The sequence below is a fragment of the Gadus macrocephalus genome, chromosome 18, assembly GCF_031168955.1.
Source record: "Gadus macrocephalus chromosome 18, ASM3116895v1".
Taxonomy (NCBI): Eukaryota; Metazoa; Chordata; class Actinopteri; order Gadiformes; family Gadidae; genus Gadus; species Gadus macrocephalus.
The window spans coordinates 20,203,801-20,215,395 of NC_082399.1; the positions used below are offsets into that span (position 1 = coordinate 20,203,801).

General features: G+C 48.7%; 1 long non-coding RNA gene across 1 annotated transcript; it reads left to right on the top strand.

The window, feature by feature from the left end:
- The first annotated feature begins 7,960 nt into the window (after positions 1 to 7,960).
- Positions 7,961 to 8,434, top strand: LOC132446528 (uncharacterized). The gene is made up of 2 exons (XR_009522902.1): positions 7,961 to 8,035; positions 8,313 to 8,434. It is a non-coding gene; the product is annotated as an uncharacterized LOC132446528 (long non-coding RNA).
- Positions 8,435 to 11,595: the final 3,161 nt, after the last annotated feature.

Sequence of the window (11,595 nt, forward strand, 5' to 3'; positions counted from 1 at the left end):
GATATACGTCAACACACCCGCCCTTGGAACTCGGCACAGAGATGGCGATCTCTCTGCCCCACTTCACCGCTTTTTCCAAGGGGAGGATAAAAGCATCGAAAGAGGTTAAAACCATTATAAATCGGGGCACGTGCAGAGTTTCAGTTATGCCGATGGGAAGATTGTCGGTCTTCTCCACGCCAGTCGCAGGGAGCGTGACGTCACATACGAGCCGTGTAGTCTTTCTCGTTGTGTTTTCTCTACAGCCTTTATCTGAACAATTGCACAATAAAGGGTCGAACTCTTTGCATGAAAAATTATCCTTTAAATCCACAAACAACATATGTGTAATCCAGGGCATATAAAGACCGGGACCAGAAAATAATTATTTTCTCTCCATTGACACCCATTCATATTTTTCGATCTCATAGGTCCCATGAGCCCTACCGGAAGGGGCGTGACTTCGCCACTCTATTCCCCCAGAAGTCTGGGGTCAAAAGGTCAAAAGGAGACGGCACCAGCCCCGTTGAAAAAAATAGAATACCACCCAACACACGGAGATTAATGATATTTAAATGATTATGACAATGAAGTCTTTATTTGCATGGGTTTACATTTCGTTCTGTGTAGCATGGAAAAATCGGAGAAACACTCCCATTCAGAATGCATTGGTTTACATTTCGTTCTTTGGAAAACGGTTCTTTAGTAATAATATTTGAGGGAATATTTTGTTGTTTTAGCAGCGAAATGCACCGTGTGTGTGTGTGTGTGTGTGTGTGTGTGTGTGTGTGTGTGTGTGACGCTATTTTATGTTGAAATGCGACGTTATCCAGTGTTCACGAAACGTAGCCTACACTGTCAACGAATGCTTTTGGCGACTGGGTTGCCTCTCAGATATACGTGTTTCTAACAAGATGATATCATTAAAAATTACATAAAGTAACAGTTTAATAACACAAACGCAGGAAGCACGTGAGCTGCTAGTTTAGCGAAAGCAGCCTAACAACCTGACGTTGAAACATGCGAGCGATCCGATCAAATCCTAATAACTATAAAACTAAAGATCAGACACAATCACTGACTGAAGATTATGCAAGTAAAAAGTATATTTCTCGCTAGAAATGTTATTAGAAACACGTTTAACGGTGAATCGGTCCTAAAATATTGCATTTCCCATTCAGATAATAAAGATTAATAAAGATCATACACATTCACTGACTGAAGATTATGTAAGGAAAATGTAAATTTCTCGCTAGAAATGTCATTAGAAACGCGTTTAATGGTGTATCTGTCCTAAAATATTGCATTTCCCATTCGGATAATAAAGATTAATATAAGCTACGCCGTGTTCCGGAGCCGCGGGGGATTCTGGGAATTGGGGTTGTCAGTTGACAAATGGGGCTTTTGTTAACTTGTTTTGTTGTTAGGATTAAGTGGGGTTGATGGGTTCGGGATGTTATGTGGTTGTGTGTTGTTCTATTAACATTGTTCGTGTGTTCATTGTTGTCGACACCGTCACCGAGAGTGACGTGACCATCGTTTCGTGCAGCTGTTCCGTGTTGAAGTCTCGTTCAATAAAAACCAACTCTCGTTGTCGAGCGTTCAATAAAAACCAACTCTCGTTGTCGAGCGTGCCCCCCCCCCCTACAAACGTGTCTCCCCCCCCTCAACAAACGTGTCGTCGTCGTCCCCCTTCAACTAACGTGTTCCCCCCCCCCCCCTACAATCGTGTCGTCGTCCCCCCCTCAACAAACGTGTCTCCCCCCCCCCTCCCCGGTCAACAACAGTCTACCTCCCCCCCCCCCCCCCTAAACAATCGTGTCCACAATTTGCCGCGAAAGCCGTGAAACCCTAACTATTATTTTACGTTGTAATAGTACGTCTCCAGTGTTCATGGAAACGTACACCGTCAACGTTTTTTCTTGGCGACTGGGTTGAACAAACATAATTAACACCACTTTTGCATGACCGCATTTCCTCATTGGTTCTACACTTGGTAAAGATTTGTAAAATTATTGATGAACTAATCCATCTCACTCACATCGCTGGTGCCTCCTCCTCCTCCTCCTTCCTTCTCTTCCTCCTCCTCCTCCTTAGCAGCAGCAGATTGTTTTTGCAGCTTGCTTTTTTCTGGGTAGAGAGAAAAACAATAGCAAGACATGATTAAGTTACATACTTTGGCCTTGGGCAAAATGATTATGCATTACACTAATCAATTATCTTCTCACCCCAAGAGTGCCAAATGGGAGTTTGCGCTTGACCGCTTTCAGGGTTTGCTGCTTCTCCTGCTCCTCCTCCGTGGCCGTGGCTTCGTCCTCCTCCATGGCCGTGGCTGTGGCTGTGGCCGGGGCCGGGGCTTCGTCCTCCTCCATGGCTGTGGCCGGGGCCGGGGCTTCCTCCGTGGCTGTGGCCGGGGCTTCCTCCTCCGGGGACGAAGGCTCCTCCTCCTCCAGGGACAAAGCCTCCTCCTCCGGGGCCGGTATTGGGGCCGGGGCTGGGGCTGCCTCTGCAGAGAGAAAAAAACAAACGGCAAGAGAAAAAAGGACAGCAAATTCATGACACTAATGTAATTAATTGAAATAAATCGATCATGGAAAGAATGTACAAGTGCTATGTATTTTTCATTCACTCACGTCGAGGCCGGCGCTTGACCTGGAGCTGGACCAACCTCTGCTCAGGGAAAAAACAAATGGCAAGAGAACAGAACAGGACAGCAAATTAATGACACTGTAATGATTGAGTTATTGAAATAAATTGATCATGGAAAGAATGCATAATTGCCATGTATTTTTCTTTCACTCACAGTACGGAGGTCTGCCAGCTCCCTTTCGAGCTCACGGACCCGGAGGCGGGCATTGACGCAAGTGCGCTTCGTGCACATGCTTACTCCCACCTCCGGGTCAGACTGCTGCGCCTGGTCCTCTGGCTGGTCGAGTGTGCTGACCATGGGTGGATGGGGATCAGTGGCCCTCAAGGCCGCCAGCTGGTTAATGGCTGTAGTGCGCTTGAGGGCCTTGTATCTCCCGATCCACGTTTACCTTGGGAAGCTCTGAATGAGTCCTCAGGTGTTTCTCCACGCAAAGGAGATGGGGCGAACATCCGGGAAGGGGGCAGGGTCCGGCGGGGACCAAAGTCCTGCCTGTGGCCAGGTAGTTCAGGATGCTCCTCTCCCGGATGTTCTGGAGGGAAAGGATCTCCCCGAGATGCTTTGCCACAAAAGATAATACTTTCCTGAAAATGGGACATTCCCCAATAGTCTTCGGTTTTGTCATCTGTAAAAGTCATGAGATATTAGTTAAATACGTAATTGCTTAACTAAACTAGATAACAAATGTATATTTGTCATAATGAATTAAAGATCAGATCACACACAGGCATTTGAGGGCACTATCACGTAAATTGATTAACTTGTGTATTTGTAATAATGGATTAAACCTCACCAACTAGGAAGCTGACGCGCCGATATTGTTCAATAATTATAATGAAATAATAATAACAACCGGAGATTCAATACATCTCGGAGGACAGGCTGAGGCCTGGGCACTTGTATACATTTACGTAATAATGCAATAATAATAATAAACTGAGATTCTGTCCATAGCAGAGGACATGCCTAGGCCTACGGAGAGAGCACACGTAATAACGGTCTAATCATAAACTGTAAAGAATTCAAGTCATGCATTGTTCACTTACATTTGACTCTTGTATAACTTGGTAATAGTTGTCCGTCTGTCCGATGCTCCTTCTACTTGACTTCTGAGCGCCGCTGCCCTTTAAAGTCTGATCAAACACCCGGGGGCGCGGCTAGGGATCACGCCACTAACTGCAACGTGCGCGTTTGACTGAACCCAAGTGCACAGACTGGTGACGAGCGTGGAACAGTGTCAATAGTTTATTTGGATTCAGGATCGGCAGGCAGGATAGTCAGACAGGCAGGGATCATTAACCGGCAGGATAGTCAGACAGGCGGGGATCAGGAACCAGCAGAGTAGTCAGACAGGCGGGGATCAGGAACCGGCAGAATAGTCAGACAGGCGGGGATCAGGAACCGGGAGAATAGTCAGACAGGCAGGGATCAGAGAGCAGGCAGGAGCGGTGGTAGGTCAGGAGTAGAATCGCGGGAAAGCACTGTGAAACACAAGAGACAATCTGGCAGGGAATGTTTGGGAGGAGAGGACTGATATAGGGGAAACACAGGTGAAGGTGGTTGGGTTAATTGGGAGTGATCAGGGTGGCAGGCAGGTGAATGAGAAAACCAGGGGCGGATCATGACACTAACACGTAATCGCATGAATGGATTAACTTGTATATTTGTAATAATTAATTAATCCTCACCAACTAGTAAAGTGAAATTACGGTGCCCCACAGAATAATAATCCGTGGCCACACAATAACAATTCGTGGCCACAGAATAATAATTTGTGGGCACACATTAATAATTCGTGCCCACGCAATAATAATGCATGGCCACACATTAATAATTCATGCCCACGAAATAATAATTCGTGGCCACACAATAACAATTCGTAACTTATTTAAGCAAGCAGCAGCAGCGCCATTGTGCGAATGAGAACGTTTTAGACTCAATCAATATAAGGTCGCGGGGAGACGGAGCACTTCGTTTCGTTCGTTTGTATAGTAACAATATTTGGCCAAAACTAATGGCTCCCCCCTTCCAATTACTAATTACTAAGAAACGAAATAGTTCATCAATGCAGGCACGAAAGGTGGGGTGGCCATTGGCCCTGCGGCCACATAGGTTCCAGCGCCTGTGTTATGTGGCCACGAATTATTATTGTGTGGCCACGTATTATTATTTCGTGGGTACGAAATTATTAATGTGTGGCCACGAATTATTATTGCGTGGGCACGAATTATTAATGTGTGGCTCGGGCTGATGAACATTCAATTGTAACGTAGTTTGAGAAGTAAAAGAAAGACCAATCGTCAAAGACTGATGAGGGCCTCTCGGGAGGGCCGCATGCCAAATTTAAAGTGGTTCGGTCCATTTCTGCGGCAACAGCGAACACTTAAAGGGAGGAAAAGGCGAGCGATCAAAGCCCCCTCTTTCGAAAAGTACAGGTCCGAGCGGCACGGTTCAGACGTCCGTCCACTCGTCTAGAGCCCCCGAACGACATATAAAAGATTCAGACTCCTGCGACCTCTAGAAATTAAAATCCTCAAAAATCAACTCTCTGACCAAAGGGTGTCAGAGGCCATGAGTCTGACGGCTTCTGTGTGAAGTTTAGGGGAAAAGGGAAAAATTAAAATTAGACACTTTGTTGATTTTTTTTCCAGATTATCGTTCAGTGGCTCTGGGGGAACCTCTGTTGCGAATCTGGTGGCCCTGGGGTCAAAGCTCGCCGCGCGGCGGCCAAAGAGACTTGTTTTTACAAAAAGTGCCCCATAGTGAAAATGACACTGTCTCTGTTTAATTAGGCATCAACACTTTAAGGTAGGGATCTGAAACTACAGTATGGTTCATGGGACACCACAGGCAATTGTCTTGCAGAGTTTCAGACCCGTGCGACCTTCCCAAGTGTCAAAGGTCAGCCGTGACCTTTGACGGCGACGACCCCATGACTGTCTATTTCAGCATAATTCCTAAACGCTTTGAGCCGGCAGTCTGAAAACTGGGTGTGCGTCTCAGGAGCTAAGGCTCATCCACGGTGAAGAGTTTCAGACCCGTGCGGCCTTCCCGAGTGTCAAAGGTCAGCCGTAGAAAATTGTAGACACTTTCGAATTGAGAGTAGTGGCCCCAAATGGAGTGAGGCCTAAAAATGTCACACGGGGTCAGGAATGCTTTTTGAGGCTAATTTATGCCAGATTTTTGACCATGTAGTGCGCCAGAGGACCTTCAGCTAGGATATCTTCGCCACGTTGCGATACGAGCACCGCAGAGCTACTTGGCTTTGCTGAAGGTCTACCGAGTTGGGACTCAGGGAGACTGACGAGGGCCCCACGGGAGGGCCGCAGGCCAAATTTAAAAATATTCATTTTCGAGACACTTTCTAATTCAATAGAAAGTGTCCCGAAGTGAAAGGGCGTGGCCCCGGTACACCTCAGGCCAATGCCGGCGAAGTTCTGTTAAATGTCCCCCGAACTTACTCCAAAGTGCTCCTAAGTGAAGGGGCGTGGCCCCGGTACACCTCAGGCCGATCCCGGCGAAGTTCTGTTAAAAGCGCCCCGAACTTACTCCAAAGTGCCCCTAAGTGAAGGGGCGTGGCCCTGGTACACCTCAGGCCGATCCCGGCGAAGTTCTGTTAAAAGCGCCCCGAACTTACTCCAAAGTGCCCCTAAGTGAAGGGGCACCTCGGGCCAAAGTGCCCCCAGAAAAACTTTGGCCTGAAGTACATGAAGTACAAAGTACATGTTTGGTCATTAATGGTCTGAGAGGGCCCCCTTTTGGAAAAATGACGTAGACGCAGTCCAAAGACCCCAAACAAACCCCGGTTGACCGATTCTGACTTCAGCAGCGGCCACTTTCTGCAATTTGGGGCAAAAGTGCCCTTCATTTTGGGGGCCCCAATTCAATTGGGGTAACCTTTCGCACAAAGTGTGCCAAAATCTCCAATTTAGTATACCGAAAATGACCTCTTCCCTCAGGTCTGTCAGAGCCCCCCCGAGCCTATCGCTGTCCCGACCAACAGGTGGCTCATGACTGTGTACGGGAAGGACTTGATGAGCCGTATGGGTCACATCAAGGCCAGCATCACCTCCACCTTTGGCTCCATTTTAAAAATGGATTCCACAAAGAAGGTAAAAAGGACATCAACAACAATGCATCAACGATATATGGAATGTGTTTTCTCATAACACCATATCCCAGCTTGTGAGCGATTTAAGTTATAGTCACAAATGTGTGTGTTTATTTGATGTGCATTTTTGCGTGTGTAAATGCCTATTTTATATGTTTATTCCTAGATGTACTTTCGTGTATATATGTTGCTTCTGTTTTGTTCTTATTCTAATTTCTATTATTGTTTTGAAAGCACTCTGAATTAGTTTATTCTGTTTAATTCCAGATGACCAAAAAGCTGTCTGGAGCCGCCAAGGGGACGGCACTCTGGGTGTCCTCCGTCAGCAATGAGAAGGGGCAGGTCCTGATCAGCGTCCTGACAGCCCAGGAGGGACCTGGACTGGACCGGATGGTGTCAGGCCTCATCAGGCACTACAGCGAGGCGGGCGTGGCTCCCCCTATACTCCTCTACGTGGACTGTGGCTGCTTCAAGGAGACGGGAGGGGAGAGCAAGCTGAAGGCCAGGTTCGGCGGCCAGACCTCGTCATCCGGCTGGACGTCCGACGCCTACGCCCTGTACCCAATCTTCATGGCCAAGCTCTCCGTCTGCCTGTTCAAGTGGGACCCTGAAGATGTGGCCCTTCTGCGCCACGCCAAGAGGGAGGAGCTTCGGAGGGAGGGTGTGCCCGGCATCTCCGAGGCTCTGGTTTACAGTCGTTTAACCAAGGCCCAGTTGGCGCTGTACTGCAGGCGGAGGACCCGTGGAGAGGAGGCCACCATCCGCCAGGTGGAGGCCCTGCTGCAGGAGCTGATAGTGGAAAAAGGCAGGGACCTGCTGGGTGTTCCCCTCCTGGACCGGGTGAGGATTGAGCACATCTGGCGGGTTCAGAAGAGGCACGTCAAGTGCATCAAGGACCTGTGCCTCTGTACACAAAGACCGGCACCACCACCACCAAGGAGGGCGTCGTCCTCACCAAGTACAGGTGTGCGCGAGGTTCAACGTCCCTGGAGTCCTTCAACTGCCACCTGAACCACTTTATTCCAGGTGAGTTTTAATGGCATCACCAGCGTCTAACACACTGACGACCATTTACTTTCATCGTTAATACATGTTTTACAATACAATATTCTCTACTTTCAGGGACCCAGGCCAATGACCTGAACTTCCAGCTCTACCTGCTGGACGGGCTGAACCGGTGGAACCAGGACCGGGCTACTGCTGCTGTGGCTGAGAAGATGTCCGTGTGAACACATTTGGCACCAATGTGTTTGGACAGATGTTTGTCCCCTCTTTCCGCCTCCCCAGCAAGTACACTGGTAAGTTGCACTGAATACTGAATGCTTCACACTGGGACATGAAATGACGACCAGGCTTGCATACATTTCAATTGAAATGTTTTTAATCCTGCAAAACAGATTAGATTCACATATTTGCATATTCTGTCGTCCAATCTGTCACAACAAGAAGGTGCTATAATCAAATAAATGAATGGGGGCTGCTCACTTTCTATCTATATTCAGACCAACATTAATATGGTTTCCACACATGTTGATGTACTTATTCTGCTAATCCCAGTATTGTTTTCATTCCCAGGAGAGTTGATAGGCATCGACTACCTGTACATGCAGACGGGGAAGTGCATGCAGGACATGGATCCTGAGGGGGAGGAGACGGAGCAGCTGCTGGAGGACCTGGCCGACGAGGCAGAGGATGAGGGCTTCACAGACTACACCGAGGCTAGTCTGGAGGTCTTCTCTGCCCTCACAGCGAGTGCATCTCCTGCACAGTGGCCCTCATGCTGCTGCCTGGTAGATGCCATCTGCGTCAGGCTCTGCACCCTCCACCCTTCCCCTACCAAGAAGGGGAAGGGGTACCTCTCAAGGTGGAGTCTGATCCTGAGAGACTACCGCAGGATCAGGCAGCTCATCCTGGCCAACGGGGCCGTGATGTCCACCACCAGCCTGCAGCTGGTTGAGGTGAGCCAGACCACCCTCATCCAGTGGCACAGCAGGAGGGTGGCCAGGCAGAGTGTCTCCGTGTTGTGCCAGGGTGTGGACCTGCCTGCCCCCGTGCCTGTTGCCACCGTGGTCTTACCTCCGGGTATGGACCGCCCCGCTGTGGCTCCTCATACCCCGGGAACTATTCCTACCCCCTCCCGGAGAGCACAGCGGGGCGGGCCAAAATGAACCAGAGGGCCACAGCCACCGCAGCCGCAGCACCGACACCGGCACCGGCACCAGCACCGGCACCAGCACCATCACCGGCACCAGCACCGGCACCAGCAATGGCACCATCACCAGCACCGGCACCAGCAATGGCACCATCACCGGCACCAGCAACGGCTGTGAGGCCCAGGATAAAGACAGCCCAGAGGCGGCTGTTTCCCTTATCTCCCGCCCCTGCCCCTGTCTTCAGCACCCCCCATTATGTTTGCTGTCCCCTCAGCAGTGCCTCCCCAAGCCCCACAACAGAAAAGGCCGTACAACAGGACTGGGGAGGCAAATAAATGCAGGAGGTGTTGGGAGCCCCGGACTGCAGCGACTGGCCACAGTCAGTACAAGGGGACGATCTAATGCCCCTCCTCCGAGTCCCTGACCAAGGAGCAGTGGTTGGCGGAGAGGAGGAACAAAGATCACCCGTGTCAAATCGATATGTTTGCAGCATTCTTCGAAGAAAGTAGTCCAATCCGGATCGCTTTTAACTTACTTTATTTGTTAAAGTATTTCGGTATGGTAACTACGGAGCAAAAGGAGGGGAAGTGTGTCGAACATGTGCTGAGCAACTCCCAGCTGATCAAAACTCTAACCCACGAGTCTGAGCTACCTGAAGTTTCGTATTAGCCTCGGCTTCTTCACCTATCTAAAGGTGCTGCCTTCGGTGGATGGAGCAGCCTTCAGTAAGGTCTTGCTCCCCTTGTGGCTATGTACAGTATTTTACGGCTTATATGTTCGGTCCTCACCTATGGTCATGAGGGCTGGGTGATGACCGAAAGGACGAGATCGCGGGTACAAGCGGCCGAGATGAGTTTTCTCAGAAGGGTGGCTGGCGTCTCCCTTAGGGATAGGGTGAGAAGCTCAGCCATCCGTGAGGAACTCGGATTAGAGCCGCTGCTCCTTTACTTAGAAAGGAGTCAGCTGAGGTGGTTCGGGCATCTGGTAAGGATGCCCACTGGGCGCCTTCCTTGGGAGGTGTTTCAGGCACGTCCAGTGGGGAGGAGACCTCTGGGAAGACCCAGGACTAGGTGGAGAGATTATATCTCAACACTGGCCTGGGAACGCCTCGTGATCCCCCCGTCAGAGTTGGTCAATGTGGCCCGGGAAAGGGAAGTCTGGGGCCCCCTGCTTGAGCTGCTCCCCCCGCGACCCGACCCCGGATAAGCGGACGAAAATGAGATGAATGATGAGATGAGATGTTCGGACCTGCTTCGTAGTGGCTATGTGAGGGTAATACAGCTTGCGTGTTTGAATCTGCTTCCTAGAGGCTATGTGGGGGCAGCTTATGTTCTTAAAATACGTAACATGTTATAGGTTCAAATAAACATGTTTACATACTAACAAATGTTTTAGGATTTATTTGCTGGTCATCTTATTCAAGTCATTAACCAGATCCACTCCACAAGAGGAAGCAACATACTACTATTGCAATATAATAAGCACACAAAATGATTTATAGTTGAAATACTTGTAGGTTGAAGATGGAGGCTAAATTGAGCCTACAGGTTACAATACAAATAATAACTAAACAAGTAGCTTGCTAAAGAGTGCACAGGTGTGCTGTGAATAGCTGTATGGCTACAACAATAGTGGAAAGTAACATAGTAATTGGAACATTCCCATTAAAATAAGTGCATATGTGTGTAAACTGAGGAAAAGGGTAATTATATTTGCGCAAGAGATCTTGAGTACACCCATGAATGAACCAAAAAAATGTTGTCGCCTCTCTGGATGTTGTATGTGTCTCTATGCTGCTCCCTTGTGGCTATGTGTTGGCATTACAACTTGCTTTGTGGTATGGTGCTGACCCCTTGTGGCTATGTGTTGGCATTGCAATTTGTTATGTGGCCCTGAACTTCTGAGTTCGTTGAACACCTGAGGCCTGTTTCAGGTAGCTGGTTTTGAGGCAACCCCGAGTTTGTTCGCTCTGAGTTAATGGAAACTCTGGGTTTTCCGTTTCAGGTAGCAGGTTCAGCGCAACCGAGAGTTAGTTGCTGCGGCAACATACGCCGTGGACCTAACCTGCTCGGGAGGTGGTTAGACCTACTCTGAGTTTGTTGTCTATAAGGCTGAAGGCAGCTCTCCGACAAAAGGAAGTGTTAGAAATGGCATGTCCTTTTCTACGAGAGCCTGCGGACGTAGAGGCTGCGATCCTCAGAGGGAATCTCCGTGAGGAACGATTATTAAGACGCCGGCTGGTGGATATACTTTATTTTCCTGATAATATTCTTCACGAGCGCTATCGTTTTTCAGCGCAATCTATCATTTATTTAGACCACCTTCTCAGCCCCCATGTTAACTCTCAAACGCAGCGGGGGCATGCTTTAAGTTTAAGTTTTTTTTTTAACGCAATTAACGCATTTGCAGAATGATCCGCCCCGTGCATCCCACCCGCTCTGTACTACAGTCACTTTAACGTTGTGGCTTTCCAATGATCAGAGTAGCTGACTAACCACGGACCTATAACTGCTGCAAGTCAAGAAACGCATATGAAGAATGCAGGGCAGAAAATACCCTGGTACTGCTTTTAACCAGATGCTTCTTCTCTACATGCACATGCTCAGCATAATCGTCTGCATTGTTCACTGGAGTAAAACCCTTTGAGTAAACTGTTCAACAAAATAACTTGTCCCACCACAGCCCGTGTTCTAATAAAGACAATC